The sequence below is a fragment of the Oncorhynchus tshawytscha genome, linkage group LG02, assembly GCF_018296145.1.
Source record: "Oncorhynchus tshawytscha isolate Ot180627B linkage group LG02, Otsh_v2.0, whole genome shotgun sequence".
Lineage (NCBI taxonomy): Eukaryota > Metazoa > Chordata > Actinopteri > Salmoniformes > Salmonidae > Oncorhynchus > Oncorhynchus tshawytscha.
In genome coordinates this window covers 45913565-45927778 of record NC_056430.1, presented here as the reverse complement: position 1 = coordinate 45927778, position 14214 = coordinate 45913565, and the positions used below count along the sequence as shown (strand labels likewise).

The window sequence follows — 14214 nt, the reverse complement described above, 5'->3', positions numbered from 1 at the left end:
TAAATGATTAAATAAATAAATCCTAATCTGTTGTCACTTATTACTGTTAACTAATAAATGGCTCTTGTAGAATTGTTGTATAAAAACAATATCACACTCGAGGTTGTGCTGTTATACTGAATATTATTATCTTCGGCCTGCAGCCTCGTACCTACGACCGAATCACAGCCGTGCTGATATATATATATTTTTAATATTTTTTTTAGTCTAAGACAAATTTTTATTCTGTACAGGAGGAAAACCTTTCAGTGGGTTAAAATGAAAGGGTGTGATCACAAGCATTCTCCTGGGGGACAGTGTTTTTAGGAGTTGGCGTTGGGGCCCTTCTTCTAGCCGAAGGTGGGCACAACATTGACGAAGCGCCTGTTGTACTGGATGCGGCGCTTGGCACGACCACTCTTCTTTTTCTTCTTCTCCTGTTTGTCAACCTTGGGTGTCTGTCCCCTCACTTTACCGGCAATGGGCCAGGGACTCCCTCTCGTGTGATCTGACGTACATTCATCACATTATCTAGCTAAATAAGGGAGGCCTACAAATAAAAAGTCAAAGACGGTCCAAATCTTTGAGTCATCTAACAACACCACGAATGAAGACGGAATGGATGTAATGTTCATGTATTTATACCCGTCTACCTTTCTCCTTCGCAAGCTAACGTTAGCTAACGTTCATTTGAATTGGAAAGTTGACAAAGTTATCATGCTAATTTTAACTAGGTAACATTGACTGTTAACACTTAACTGCACGAACGGCCATTCGTTGAAAAAACTTTGGTTAGATTGAGAGTGCTTTATTGCCAGAAATAGTGTTAATGAGGTGTAAATGGTCTCTAATGAAAGACACCCTCGATTATTTAGCTTCGCTGTCTTTGGCGCCCTTTCTATTGACAATAGAAAATAAATGGAATGGCGCCAAAGACAGCAAAGCTAAATTATCGATGTGTCAGTCATTGTTTACAATCTTAGCTAGGCAAGCAAAGACGAACTAACTAAGATTTTCATTATGAGAGACAATTTAGCGTTAACTTTAGTTTCATTAGCTTGCACTATCTTTTGGTTTAAAGTTATTGACATCAACGTTAATGATATACTGGTAGTCTACTTTTGTTAGCTAAGATTAGCTAGCTTGGTAAATCATTCCTGCATTAACTGGAAAGGGAAGACAGTATGCTAATGTCTCATAACCTATATCAACCTGACACTTTTGTGTCTATAAACTATGATTTAGTGGCTAATTACTTAACTATTTACCATGTGGTTAAATGTGTTTTTCAGCTGCTAATATAAGCACAGACATGCTGCCCAGCCTCTCTAAGGAGGATTTACATATCTCATGGTGCGTTATTATGCCTTTCACCTGACATATCTCAAGTGCATTGTGACACTCCTCTCTGTGCTGCAGACAGAAGTCCTCTCGGACGCCATACATGACTTCTTCGTATAAAAAGGCTATGTCCGAGTGGAAAAAGTAAATTACTGACTAGGGTTGCACAATACAATTTTTTCATTTCCGGTCCCAATAACATAACTGTGTGTATTAGCCCATCCGAGAACCAATCCAATAACCTTTAGTAAATAGGCAGGGTGTTTGTTGTTTATTATAAGAAGGTTTAAAGCACTGTTATGTTTATCTTGCGATAGGTCTTAAATTTGCACCTTGACCACCAACGGCCTTTGTTGTTGTTTTTGCATCCTTTGTTCTACCCATATCAGCCTCTGGATATACCGAGTCCTTAATACAGAAGTGAAAAGAAATTAGATTATTTCTTTAAGCAAGCCAATCTCATTTCTAGTAGTAATACCTATGCTATTTTTCTGTAAATTCCTGGGAATTTTGCCTTATTTCAAGACGATTGCAATAGCATTGATGTTAAATTTAAGCACATTTTCCTGCATATTGAGAAAATAATTCTTAGATCTTTTCTTTCTATCCAGACAAATGTACTTGTTTTTAGTGTAGCTGTACTGCTTTTAAGATATATTGACTAAACATAGCCTTATTTCAAGATGATGGCACTAGCATTTGCTAAATTGAAGCACATTTTCCTACATATTGAGAAAATTATTCTTAAATATTTTCTTTGTATCCAGACAAATTACTTGTTTTTAGTCTGACCGCACTCGGTTTAAGATATCGTTCTTTCAGACTAGATTTTTTTAAACTTGTTTAAAAAATCTTGGCAAGTAAAATTTTCCCTCATTTTATTGCTTTTTTTTTCTTGATTTTGAGAGCTGACTTTTTGCAGTGTAATACTAAGTGTATGTTGTGTAGTAAGCTGTCAGTAGCCCATGTGCCTCACCCTAATAATTTGGTCCCTTTCCCACTCAGCACATGTAACCTATTGCCTGTTTTAGAGAAATGTCATTATCGAATATTGTAAGAGCTTTCTTTGTCTGCTTATATGCCCCCTTGATTTATCCTACGGTTAGCTCACTCATTAATGTCTTAATTGAAAATACGGATTGCCTCTTATCCACTCATCATTCCCTTATGCCATAGATTGTACATCTCAATAGTTATTTAGTTTTTTTAATTGATTTTTATTGAACCTTTATTATTTAACCTTTTATTTATTTAATTGTGTACATCTCAATTGTTATAGGCCTATTGCTTATAGAAACGCCCCTTTTTCAGGACCCTGTCTTTCAAAGATAATTCGTAAAAATCCAAATAACTTCACATATCTTCATTGTACAGGGTTTAAACACTGTTTCCCATGCTTGTTCATTGAACCATAACCAATTAATGAACATGCACCTGTGGAACGGTCGTTAAGACACTAACAGCTTACAGACGTTAGGCAATTAAGGTCACAGTTATGAAAACTTAGGACACTAAAGAGGCCTTTCTACTGACTCTGAAAAACACCAAAAGAAAGATGCCCAGGGTCCCTGCTCCTCTGCGTGAATGTGCCTTAGGCATGCTGCAAGGAGGCATGAGGACTGCAGGCTTGGCCAGGGCAATAAATTGCAATGTCTGTACTGTGACACGCTTAAGACAGTCATACAGGGAGACAGGACGGACAGCTGATCATCCTCGCAGTGGCAGACCATGTGTAACAACACCTGGACAGGACCGATACATCCGAACATCACACCAGTGGGACATTTACAGGATGGCAACAACAACTGCCCGCGTTACACCAGGAACGCACAATCCCTCCATCAGTGCTCAGACTGTCCTCAATAGGCTGAGAGAGGCTGGACTGAGGGCTTGTAGGCCATCACTGGCAACAACGTCGCCTATGGGCACAAACCCACCGTCGTTGGACCAGACAGGACTGGCAAAAAATGCTCTTCACTGACGAGATGTGGTTTTGTCTCACCAGGGGTGATGGTCGAATTCGCGTTAATCGTCGAAGGAATAAGCGTTACACTGAGGCCTGTACTCTGGAGCGGGATCGATTTGGAGGTGGAGGGTCCGTCATGGTCTGGGGCAGTGTGTCACAGTATCATTGGACTGAGCTTGTTGTCATTGAGGCAATTTCAACGCTGTGCGTTACAGGGGAGACATCCTCCCTCATGTGGTACCCTTCCTGCAAGCTCATCCTGACATGACCCTCCAGTATGACAATGCCACCAGCCATACTGCTCGTTCTGTGCGTGATTTCCTGTAAGACAGGAATGTCAGTGTTATGCCATGGCCAGCGAAGAGCCTGGATCTCAATCCCATTGAGCACGTCTGGGACTTGTTGGATTGGAGGGTGAGGGCTAGGGCCATTCCCCTCAGAAACGTCCGGGATCTTGCTGTTGCCTTGATGGAAGAGTGGGTTAACATCTCACAGCAAGAACTGTTAAATCTGGTGCAGTCCATGAGGAGATGCACTGCAGTACTTAATGTAGCTGGTGGCCACACCAGATATTGACCGTTTCTTTTGATTTTGACCCCCCCTCCCCCTTTGTCTAGGGACACATTTTTCAATTTATGTTAGTCACATGTCTGTGGATCTTGTTCAGTTTATGTCTCAGTTGTTGAATCTGATGTTCATACAAATATTTACACGTTAAGTTGGCTGAAAATAAACGCTGTTGAGAGTGAGAGGATGTTTCTTTACTTTGTGTAAGCAAAGCAATTAATTAGCTCATGTGCTTTTCTTGACGAGGAGGAGATACTATATAAGTGTAACTGTAATAGAGGTCGGCCGATTAATCGGAATGGCCGGAAATCGGTATTTTTGGGCGCCGATTTCCGATTTTTTAAAATTCTTATAATTTTTTATATATACCTTTTATTTAACTAGGCAAGTCAGTTAAGAACACATTCTTATTTTCAATGATGGCCTAGGAACGGTGGGTTAACTGCCTTGTTCAAGGGCAGAACGACAGATTTGAACCTTGTCAGCTCAGGGGATTCAATCTTGCAACCGTACAGTTAACTAGTCCAACGCTATTATTTCACTGAAATAATAAACGTTTTGTTTTCGAAATGATAGTTTCCGGATTTGACCATATTAATGACCAAAGGCTCGTATTTCTATGTGTTATTATGTTATAATTAAGTCTGATTTGATAGAGCAGTCTGACTGAGCAGCAGCAGGTCCGTAATCATTCATTCAAACAGCACTTTTGTGCGTTTTGCCAGCAGTTCTTCGCAAGCACAGTGCTGTTTATGACGTCAAGCCTATCAGCCTAATGGCTGGTGTAACCAATGTGAAATGGCTAGCTAGTTAGCTGGGTGTGCACTAATACCATTTCAAACGTCACTCACTTTTAGATTTGGAGTAGTTATTCCCCTTGCGCTGCAAGGGCCGCGGCTTTTGTGGAGCGATGGGTAATGCTGTTTCGAGTGTGGCTGTTGTTGATGTGTTCCTGGTTCGATCCCAGGTAGGGGCGAGGAGAGGGACGGAAGCTATACTGTTACACTGGCAATACTATAGTGCCTGTAAGAACATCCAATAGTCAAAGGTATATGAAATACAAATGGTATAGAGAGAAATAGTCCTATACAGTCGGGCAAAAAAGTATTTAGTCAGCCACCAATTGTGCAAGTTATCCCACTTAAAAAGATGAGAGAGGCCTGTAATTTTCATCATAGGTACACTTCAACTATGACAGACAAAATGAGAAAAGAAATCCAGAAAATCACATTGTAGGATTTTTTATGAATTTATTTGCAAATTATGGTGGAAAATAAGTATTTGGTCACCTACAAACAAGCAAGATTTCTGGGCCTCACAGACCTGTAACTTCTTCTTTAAGAGGCTCCTCTGTCCTCCACTCGTTACCTCTATTTATGGCACCTGTTTGAACTTGTTATCAGTATAATAAATACTATATTAAAATACTATATTAAATACTATATGTAAATACTATATTAACTACAACCTAAAACCTCTTACCTTGGAATATTGAAGTCTCATGTTAAAAGGAACCACCAACTTTCATATGTTCTCATGTTCTGAGCAAGGAACTTAAACGTTAGCTTATTTACATGGCACATATTTTACATGGCACACATTTTTACATGGCACATATTGCATATTGGCACATATTACTTTCTTCTCCAACACTTTGTTTTTGCATTATTTAAACCAAATTGAACATGTTTCATTATTTATTTGAGGCTAAATTGATTTTATTGATGTATTATATTAAGTTAAAATAAGTGTTCATTCAGTATTGTTGTAAATGTCATTATTACAAATTAAATTTTAAAATGACAGATTAATCGGTATGGGCTTTTTTGGTTCTCCAATAATCGGTATCGGTATCGGCGTTGAAAAATCATAATCGGTCGACCTCTAGTCTGTATCCATGTTTGCCATTGACACTCTCTTTCCATTAATTTTCAACAAAAACTTCAGTAATACACCCATGCAATTCCAATTGATATTGCGAGGGATGTTTTGGTTGTGCAATGCGCTGTCTATGCATCGGTACATTGTCTATAAAAGTGGATCCTCATGATTGTATTTTCCTTTCTTTTTAGAACACATAGGCCTAATAAAATACTTCAAATGGTAGGCTAACCCGAGTCTCTATCTCTCTCTTTGGTGATTTAAAGAAGAGTAAAGTTAAGGCCTCAACATCTTGCTGAATTTATCTGAACTATTTTCTGAAATCTGAATTTCTGTCGGTGTCCATTTTGAAAGTGCTTGAACGCATAGGCCTATCTCGTCGCAGCTCGTTTGCTTACACTTGCTTATACTTAGACCTAACTGTTAATGATATAAGAATAAACATTATGAATTTAATGAACATAAATGTAACAATGTATGTGTATGTGTATGGTTCAATAGTCAAAACTACATTTGGAAGTTCGTTCTTATTGAAGGAGAATGTGGTTCTTATTGACTTACACAAATCCATAAGGAGTCAGTAGAAACCACATTTGTTTAAGCAAGTCTGCCATATCAGTTAGGGTTTTTAAAAAGACACTAAATTAAGCTGAATGAACTGTTTCGCTGCCAGACAAGGCTCCGCTGAGAGCCAGGTGTAGCAGTGGTAAGGATTCACTCCATGGTGCTGCAAGGAAAGCTCCGCTGTTGAGGTAGCTTTATGTAGGCCCTAACAGTTTGTTGGCACCGTTTGTTACCGTTGCAATTAATGGTATTGTTTAGTGTTGTGTTATGTAGTGGCTTTGCTGGCATGCATTTTTTTTTAAAGTCATTTTGTTGGCCCCACCAAGATTTATATGCTAAAATCGCCACTGACCATGGCACAGTTACAGAATGTTCTCACTAAGGTGCATCTTATTGGCTCAATGTTTTTCCCATACAAACCACAGCAACTATTTTGCTCGACGAATGTATCTGTTGTGCATAACTAATCAAATGACCTGTGAAGTTAGTTAGACATGTCAGTCCCTTTCAGATGATCCCTCAACACAGTTTTAGGATATCCTATATGTTTTGTTCAATAAATAATCATCTTCATCAGCTAACGTCACTTTTTGTCAGTGGTTTAAAATAATGAAGTAAAAATACTTTAAAGTACTAATTAAGTAGTTTTTTGGGGTATCTGTACTTTACTATTTGTATTTTTGTCAACTTTTACTTTTACTTTACTACATTCCTTAAGAAAATATTATACCTTTTACTCAATACATTTTTCTTGACACCCAAAAGTACTCGTTACATTTTGACAGTCTTAGCAGGACAGGAAAATAGACCAATTCACACACTTATTAACAGAACATCCCTGTTCATCCCTACTGCTTCTCTCTCATCTGGCGGACTCACTAAACACACATGCTTCGTTTGTAAATGATGTCTGGGTGTTGAAGTGTGCCTCTGGCTATCAGTAAATACATAAAAAAACAAGAAAATGGTGCATCTGGTTTGCCTATAAGCAATTTGAAATGACTTTTACCTTGACTTTTGATTCTTAAGTATATTTTAGTAATTACATTCACTTTTGATACTTAAGAATATTTTAAACCAAATACTTTTAGACTTTTCCTCAAGTAGAGTTTTACTGGGTGACTTTTACTTTTATTTGAGTCATTTTCTATTAAGGTATCTTTACTTTTACTCAAGTATGACAATTGTGTATTTTTTCCACCACTGCTTTGTTTGAGTTTGGAAGCATTTATGTAATCAAAACAAATACATAAAGCACTTAAAGGCTTCATAATTCATAAAGGTCATGTTGACTGACATATTATATTATAGAACTAAATGTATACGATCTCATAAGCCTGTGTTAACCCCATAGGAATGGCTGAACGAACCAGAGGTAACTCATTTGCGGTTTCTAAGACTAAGGCGAGTTCTATCAGGGCACAGTCTATGGAAAACATTGATTCTTTAACAAGACTGCCATCTAGGGATTTGAAAACAATACTGCAATAAAGTTTAAGTGTCATTATTACAAGTGCAAAGTGAACCCAGCCTGGTGTAAGCAAAATGATCTGTGTCAAGAAACATGATGTTTATGTTGATACATTGCATTCGCATCACAGACATTAAGCCTGAGTTAATTAATGTATGTCGGTTTCTCTCTCTCTATAATATAATCCCCCATCCTTCTATCTTCTCTCGCTCTCTCTCCCTCCTTACTTTCAATTTTTTATTTAACCTTTATTTAAGGGGCCAAGACAAATCCCCTGCTGGGCATTGGTACCCAGGCGCTAATGTGTCTCTCTCCTCATTGAATGAATGCTGTCAATGGATGAATGCGTGATGGAAACTGATAATTGTGCACATTGTGGGAATAGTTACATGTCCCCCTCCGTAATGGGGTGCAAGATGACCGAGTTGATAAATACTGTGTTGATGCCAGATAAAGTCATTCATGTTTCCTACTACCTCTGGTGTCCGTGTCCCCTCACTTCATAACTTTAACATGGTGTCAGAAGTGGTCAACCACCACCATGCTTGCGACTCAGAGACTCGAAAGAAGTTGTCAGGTTTTATTATGTAATGTTTCAAATGAAAAAGTAGATGTGAGAACAAGTTTTACCGCCATTTTAGTTAATGTTCTCAGCTAACTAGTCAGCAAGCAAGCTAACTAGCCAGCTACATTAAGAACAGTGCTAGCTAACAAGTGGCAGAAGCTAGTTAAAGACCACATGTCGGAACCCTAGCAAGATAACAATCAGAATGCAGAACCAGCATTATCTGCAAAAATTGTCTGAAGAAGGACCACTATGCAACAGTCGGCAGATCATAAACAGCAGTGTCAGAACTCCTAGAGGAAGAGGAGTCTGAAAATGTCTTGAAAATGAAAATAATTTATTGGCTCTATCAGGAAGGATACAGACCAGCCATGGGTAACTACAGTACACTCAGTCTGTTTAATCAACAGGTCAAACTTGAAATTAACACAGGTGCTGATGTCACAGTCATTCCAGAGACTGTATACCAACAGCTGACCAAAGACCCACTGCAGCATACACCTAAAGCCATTCAGGGCATGCTAGCAGATACCCATAGACTTCCCGTCATTTAGCTAACGCTAGTTAGTATTTGCAAAATCACCGGCCTGTCGGAAGCTACACATGCTGCCTTGCGTTGAACACAAGGCAAGATGAAAGACATTAACATATTTTCCAAGTTCGACACATAGTCAGGGTTCTGTAAAATCCTTTTGTCAAAAGACTCTGAAAAACATACCACGTTTATCACCCCCCTTGGCCAATACGGCTTTTGGAGGCTCCCATTTGGAATCTCATCTCCCCAGAACTGTCCAGTGCTGAATGTCACAACTGCTGGAGGGCCTTGAAGGAGTTGTCTGCAAAATGGATGATATCCTGGTGTACGGGGCAACTCATGACAAACACAATAACCGGCTTGCACAGGCAGGACTGACTCTGACTGCAAAATGTGAGTTCTCCAAACAACAGTTTAAATTCCTAGGACAGAAAATCGCTGGGAGTGGTGTTCAAGCTGACCCAACCAAGATCAAAGGTCACAGCAGCTGCATAAATACCAGTACCAACAAACGTGGCTAGTTGAGAACAAGTTCTCATTTGCAACTGCGACCTGGCCAAGATAAAGCATAGCAGTGTGAACTGACAACAACACAGAGTTACACATGGAGTAAACAATAAACAAGTCAATAACATAGTAGAAAAAAAATAATCTATGTACATTGTGTGCAAAAGGCATGAGGAGGTAGGCAATAAATAGGCCATAGAAGTGAATAATTACAATTTAGCAGATTAACACTGGAGTGATAAATGATCAGATGAACATGTGCAGGTAGAGATACTGGTGTGCAAAAGAGCAGAAAAGTAAATAAAATAAAAACAGTATGGGGATGAGGTAGGTAAATTGGGTGGGCTATATAACGATGCACTATGTACAGCTGCAGCGATCGGTTAGCTGCTCAGATAGCAGATGTTTAAAGTTGGTGAGGGAGATAAAAGTCTCCAACTTCAGAGATTTTTGCAATTCGTTCCAGTCGCAGTTAGCAGAGAACTGGAAGGAAAGGCGGCCAAATGAGGTTTTTGCTTTAGGGATGATCAGTGAGATACACCTGCTGGAGCGCGTGCTCCGGGTGGGTGTTGCCAACATGTAGCGAGGGCCAGCCGACTAGAGCATACAGGTCGCAGTGGTGGGTGGTATAAGGTGCTTTAGTAACAAAACGGATGGCACTGTGATAAACTGCATCCAGTTTGCTGAGTAGAGTATTGGAAGCTATTTTGTAGATGACATCGCCGAAGTCGAGGATCGGTAGGATAGTCAGTTTTACTAGGGTAAAGTTGTGGCGTGAGTGAAGGAGGCTTTGTGGCGAAATAGAAAGCCGACTCTAGATTTGATTTTGGATTGGAGATGTTTGATATGAGTCTGGAAGGAGAGTTTGCAGTCTAGCCAAACACCTAGGTACTTATAGATGTGCACATATTCTAGGTCGGAACCATCCAGGGTGGTGATGCTAGGTGGGCGTGCGGGTGCAGGCAGCGAACGGTTGAAAAGCATGCATTTGGTTTTACTAGCGTTTAAGAGCAGTTGGAGGCCACGGAAGGAGTGTTGTATGGCATTGAAGCTCGTTTGGAGGTTAGATAGCACAGTGTCCAAGGAAGGGCCAGAAGTATACAGAATGGTGTCGTCTGCGTAGAGGTGGATCAGGGAATCGCCCGCAGAAAGAGCAACATCATTGATTTCAGTGCCTTGCGAAAGTATTCGGCCCCCTTGAACTTTGCGACCTTTTGCCACATTTCAGGCTTCAAACATAAAGATATAAAACTGTATTTTTTTGTGAAGAATCAACAACAAGTGGGACACAATCATGAAGTGGAACGACATTTATTGGATATTTCAAACTTTCTTAACAAATCAAAAACTGAAAAATTGGGCGTGCAAAATTATTCAGCCCCTTTACTTTCAGTGCAGCAAACTCTCTCCAGAAGTTCAGTGAGGATCTCTGAATGATCCAATGTTGACCTAAATGACTAATGATGATAAATACAATCCACCTGTGTGTAATCAAGTCTCTGTATAAATGCACCTGCACTGTGATAGTCTCAGAGGTCCGTTAAAAGCGCAGAGAGCATCATGAAGAACAAGGAACACACCAGGCAGGTCCGAGATACTGTTGTGAAGAAGTTTAAAGCCGGATTTGGATACAAAAAGATTTCCCAAGCTTTAAACATCCCAAGGAGCACTGTGCAAGCGATAATATTGAAATGGAAGGAGTATCAGACCACTGCAAATCTACCAAGACCTGGCCGTCCCTCTAAACTTTCAGCTCATACAAGGAGAAGACTGATCAGAGATGCAGCCAAGAGGCCCATGATCACTCTGGATGAACTGCAGAGATCTACAGCTGAGGTGGGAGACTCTGTCCATAGGACAACAATCAGTCGTATATTGCACAAATCTGGCCTTTATGGAAGAGTGACAAGAAGAAAGCCATTTCTTAAAGATATCCATAAAAAGTGTTGTTTAAAGTTTGCCACAAGCCACCTGGGAGACACACCAAACATGTGGAAGAAGGTGCTCTGGTCAGATGAAACCAAAATTGAACTTTTTGGCAACAATGCAAAACATTATGTTTGGCGTAAAAGCTACACAGCTCATCAACCTGAACACACCATTCCCACTGTCAAACATGGTGGTGGCAGCATCATGGTTTGGGCCTGCTTTTCTTCAGCAGGGACAGGGAAGATGGTTAAAATTGATGGGAAGATGGATGGAGCCAAATACAGGACCATTCTGGAAGAAAACCTGATGGAGTCTGCAAAAGACCTGAGACTGGGACGGAGATTTGTCTTCCAACAAGACAATGATCCAAAACATAAAGCAAAATCTACAATGGAATGGTTCAAAAATAAACATATCCAGGTGTTAGAATGGCCAAGTCAAAGTCCAGACCTGAATCCAATCGAGAATCTGTGGAAAGAACTGAAAACTGCTGTTCACAAATGCTCTCCATCCAACCTCACTGAGCTCGAGCTGTTTTGCAAGGAGGAATGGGAAAAAATTTCAGTCTCTCGATGTGCAAAACTGATAGAGACATACCCCAAGCGACTTACAGCTGTAATCGCAGCAAAAGGTGGCGCTACAAAGTATTAACTTAAGGGGGCTGAATAATTTTGCACGCCCAATTTCTCAGTTTTTGATTTGTTAAAAATGTATGAAATATCCAATAAATGTCGTTCCACTTCATGATTGTGTCCCACTTGTTGTTGATTCTTCACAAAAAAATACAGTTTTATATCTTTATGTTTGAAGCCTGAAATGTGGCAAAAGGTCGCAAAGTTCAAGGGGGCCGAATACTTTCGCAAGGTTTTGCAGCTCTTTCAGAACATCTGCTATCTGGATTTGGGTAAAGGAGAAGCTGGGGAGGCGTGGGCGAGTAGCTGCGGGGAGGGGGGGCGGAGCTGTTGGCCGAGGTTGGAGTAGCCAGGAGGAAGGCATGGCCAGCCATTGAGAATTGCTTCTTGAAGTTTTCGATTATCACGGATTTATCGGTGGTGACCATGTTACCTAGCCTCAGTGCAGTGGGCAGCTGGGAGGAGGTGCTCTTATTCTCCATGGACTGTACAGTGTCCCAGAACTTTTACAGGATGCAAATTTCTGCTTGAAAAAACTGGCCTTTTTTTCCTGACTGACTGCGTGTATTGGTTCCTGACTTCCCTGAACAGTTGCATATCGCGGGGACTATTCGATGCTATTGCAGTCTGCCACAGGATGTTTTTGTGCTGGTCGAGGGCAGTCAGGTCTGGAGTGAACCAAGGGCTATATCTGTTCTTAGTTCTGCATTTTTTGAACGGAGCATGCTTGTCTAAGATGGTGAGGAAGTTACTTTTAAAGAATGACCAGGCATCCTCAACTGACGGGATGAGGTCAATATCCTTCCAGGATACCCGGGCCAGGTTGATTGGAAAGGCCTGCTCGCAGAAGTGTTTTAGGGAGCGTTTGACAGTGATTAGAGGTGGTCGTTTGACCGCGGACCCGTAGCGGATACAGGCAATGAGGCAGTGATCGCTGAGATCCTGATTGAAGACAGCAGAGGTGTATTTGGAGGGCAAGTTGGTCAGGATAATGTCAATTAGGCTGCCCATGTTTACGGATTTAGGGTTGTACCTAGTGGGCTCCTTGATGATTTGTGTGAGATTGAGGGCATCTAGCTTAGATTGTAGGACTGCCGGGGTGTTAAGTATATCCCAGTTTAGGTCACCTAACAGAACAAACTCTGAAGCTAGATGGGGGGCGATCAATTCACAGATGGTGTCCAGGGCACAGCTGGGAGCTGAGGGGGTTCGGTAGCAGGCGGCAACAGTGAGAGACTTATTTCTGGAGAGATTCATTTTTAAAATTAGAAGTTCGAACTGTTTGGGCATAGACCTGGAAAGTATGACAGAACTTTGCAGGCTATCTCTGCAGTAGATTGCAACTCCTCCCCCTTTGGCAGTTCTATCTTGACAGAAAGTGTTATAGTTGGGTATGGAAATCTCAGAATTTTTGGTGGCCTTCCTAAGCCAGGATTCAGACACGGCAAGGACATCAGGGTTGGCAGAGTGTGCTAAAGTAGTGAGTAAAACAAACTTAGGGAGGAGGCTTCTGATGTTGACATGCATGAATCCAAGGCTTTTTCGATCACAGAAGTCAACAAATGAGGGTGCCTGGGGACATGCAGGGCCTGGGATTACCTCCACATCACCCTAGGAACAGAGGGTGGTAGGGGGGGGGGTCTGCTCAGACGGACGCCAGTTGAAGGCACAGCGGATGGAGTATTCGTCGGCAGACCAGTCGTGGTGGTGCGGCGGGGGGCCGTGTGGACAGAGAATCCAAACCAGATGGCGAAAGAGGTATTGTAGAATTTAGTTTGCTAGCAGGGAGATGAACCTGGCTCACGGCTAACTGGTGCTAGCTTCGTGGCAGTGGCATTAGCTAAGGTCCAGAGTTTACAGCAAGGATCCGATGGAGTATTGGGCTCTACACGTGTATGAGTGGGGTTCGGGTGAACAGCTGAGTAGGCCGGGAGGTGGGCCTCAGGGATAGCTTCGGTACTGGGTGCAAGCTAGCTGTGAAGATCAGAAGAAATGGTCCAGGGATTACGGCAGGAATCCGGCGTTGTTGTGGAGAGACAGTTCGATACTGGTAGACTGGCGAGTATTATCCAGGCTAAAAACAGGGCTGGCTGTGCAGAAGGTAAAAGCTGCTAGCAGTGGCTAACAATGACTAAACAGCTTGTAGCTACTTAGCTGGTTAGCTTCTGAAGGTTCTTGAATGTATTCTAAAATAAAAAATAATAGCGATTACGTTTCACACTGGGTGAGGCAGGTTACAGGTAAAAAGGTATATTCAATGAAAATAAATATGGGTCC

At 41.1% G+C, this 14214-nt stretch overlaps 1 protein-coding gene across 11 annotated transcripts in view; it reads left to right on the top strand.

Annotated features, from left to right (window-relative positions):
• LOC112244872 (nuclear pore complex protein DDB_G0274915) overlaps window positions 1-14214 on the top strand; it is a 710200-nt gene that overhangs the window by 347775 nt on the left and 348211 nt on the right. The gene's annotated exons all lie outside the window — the stretch shown is intronic.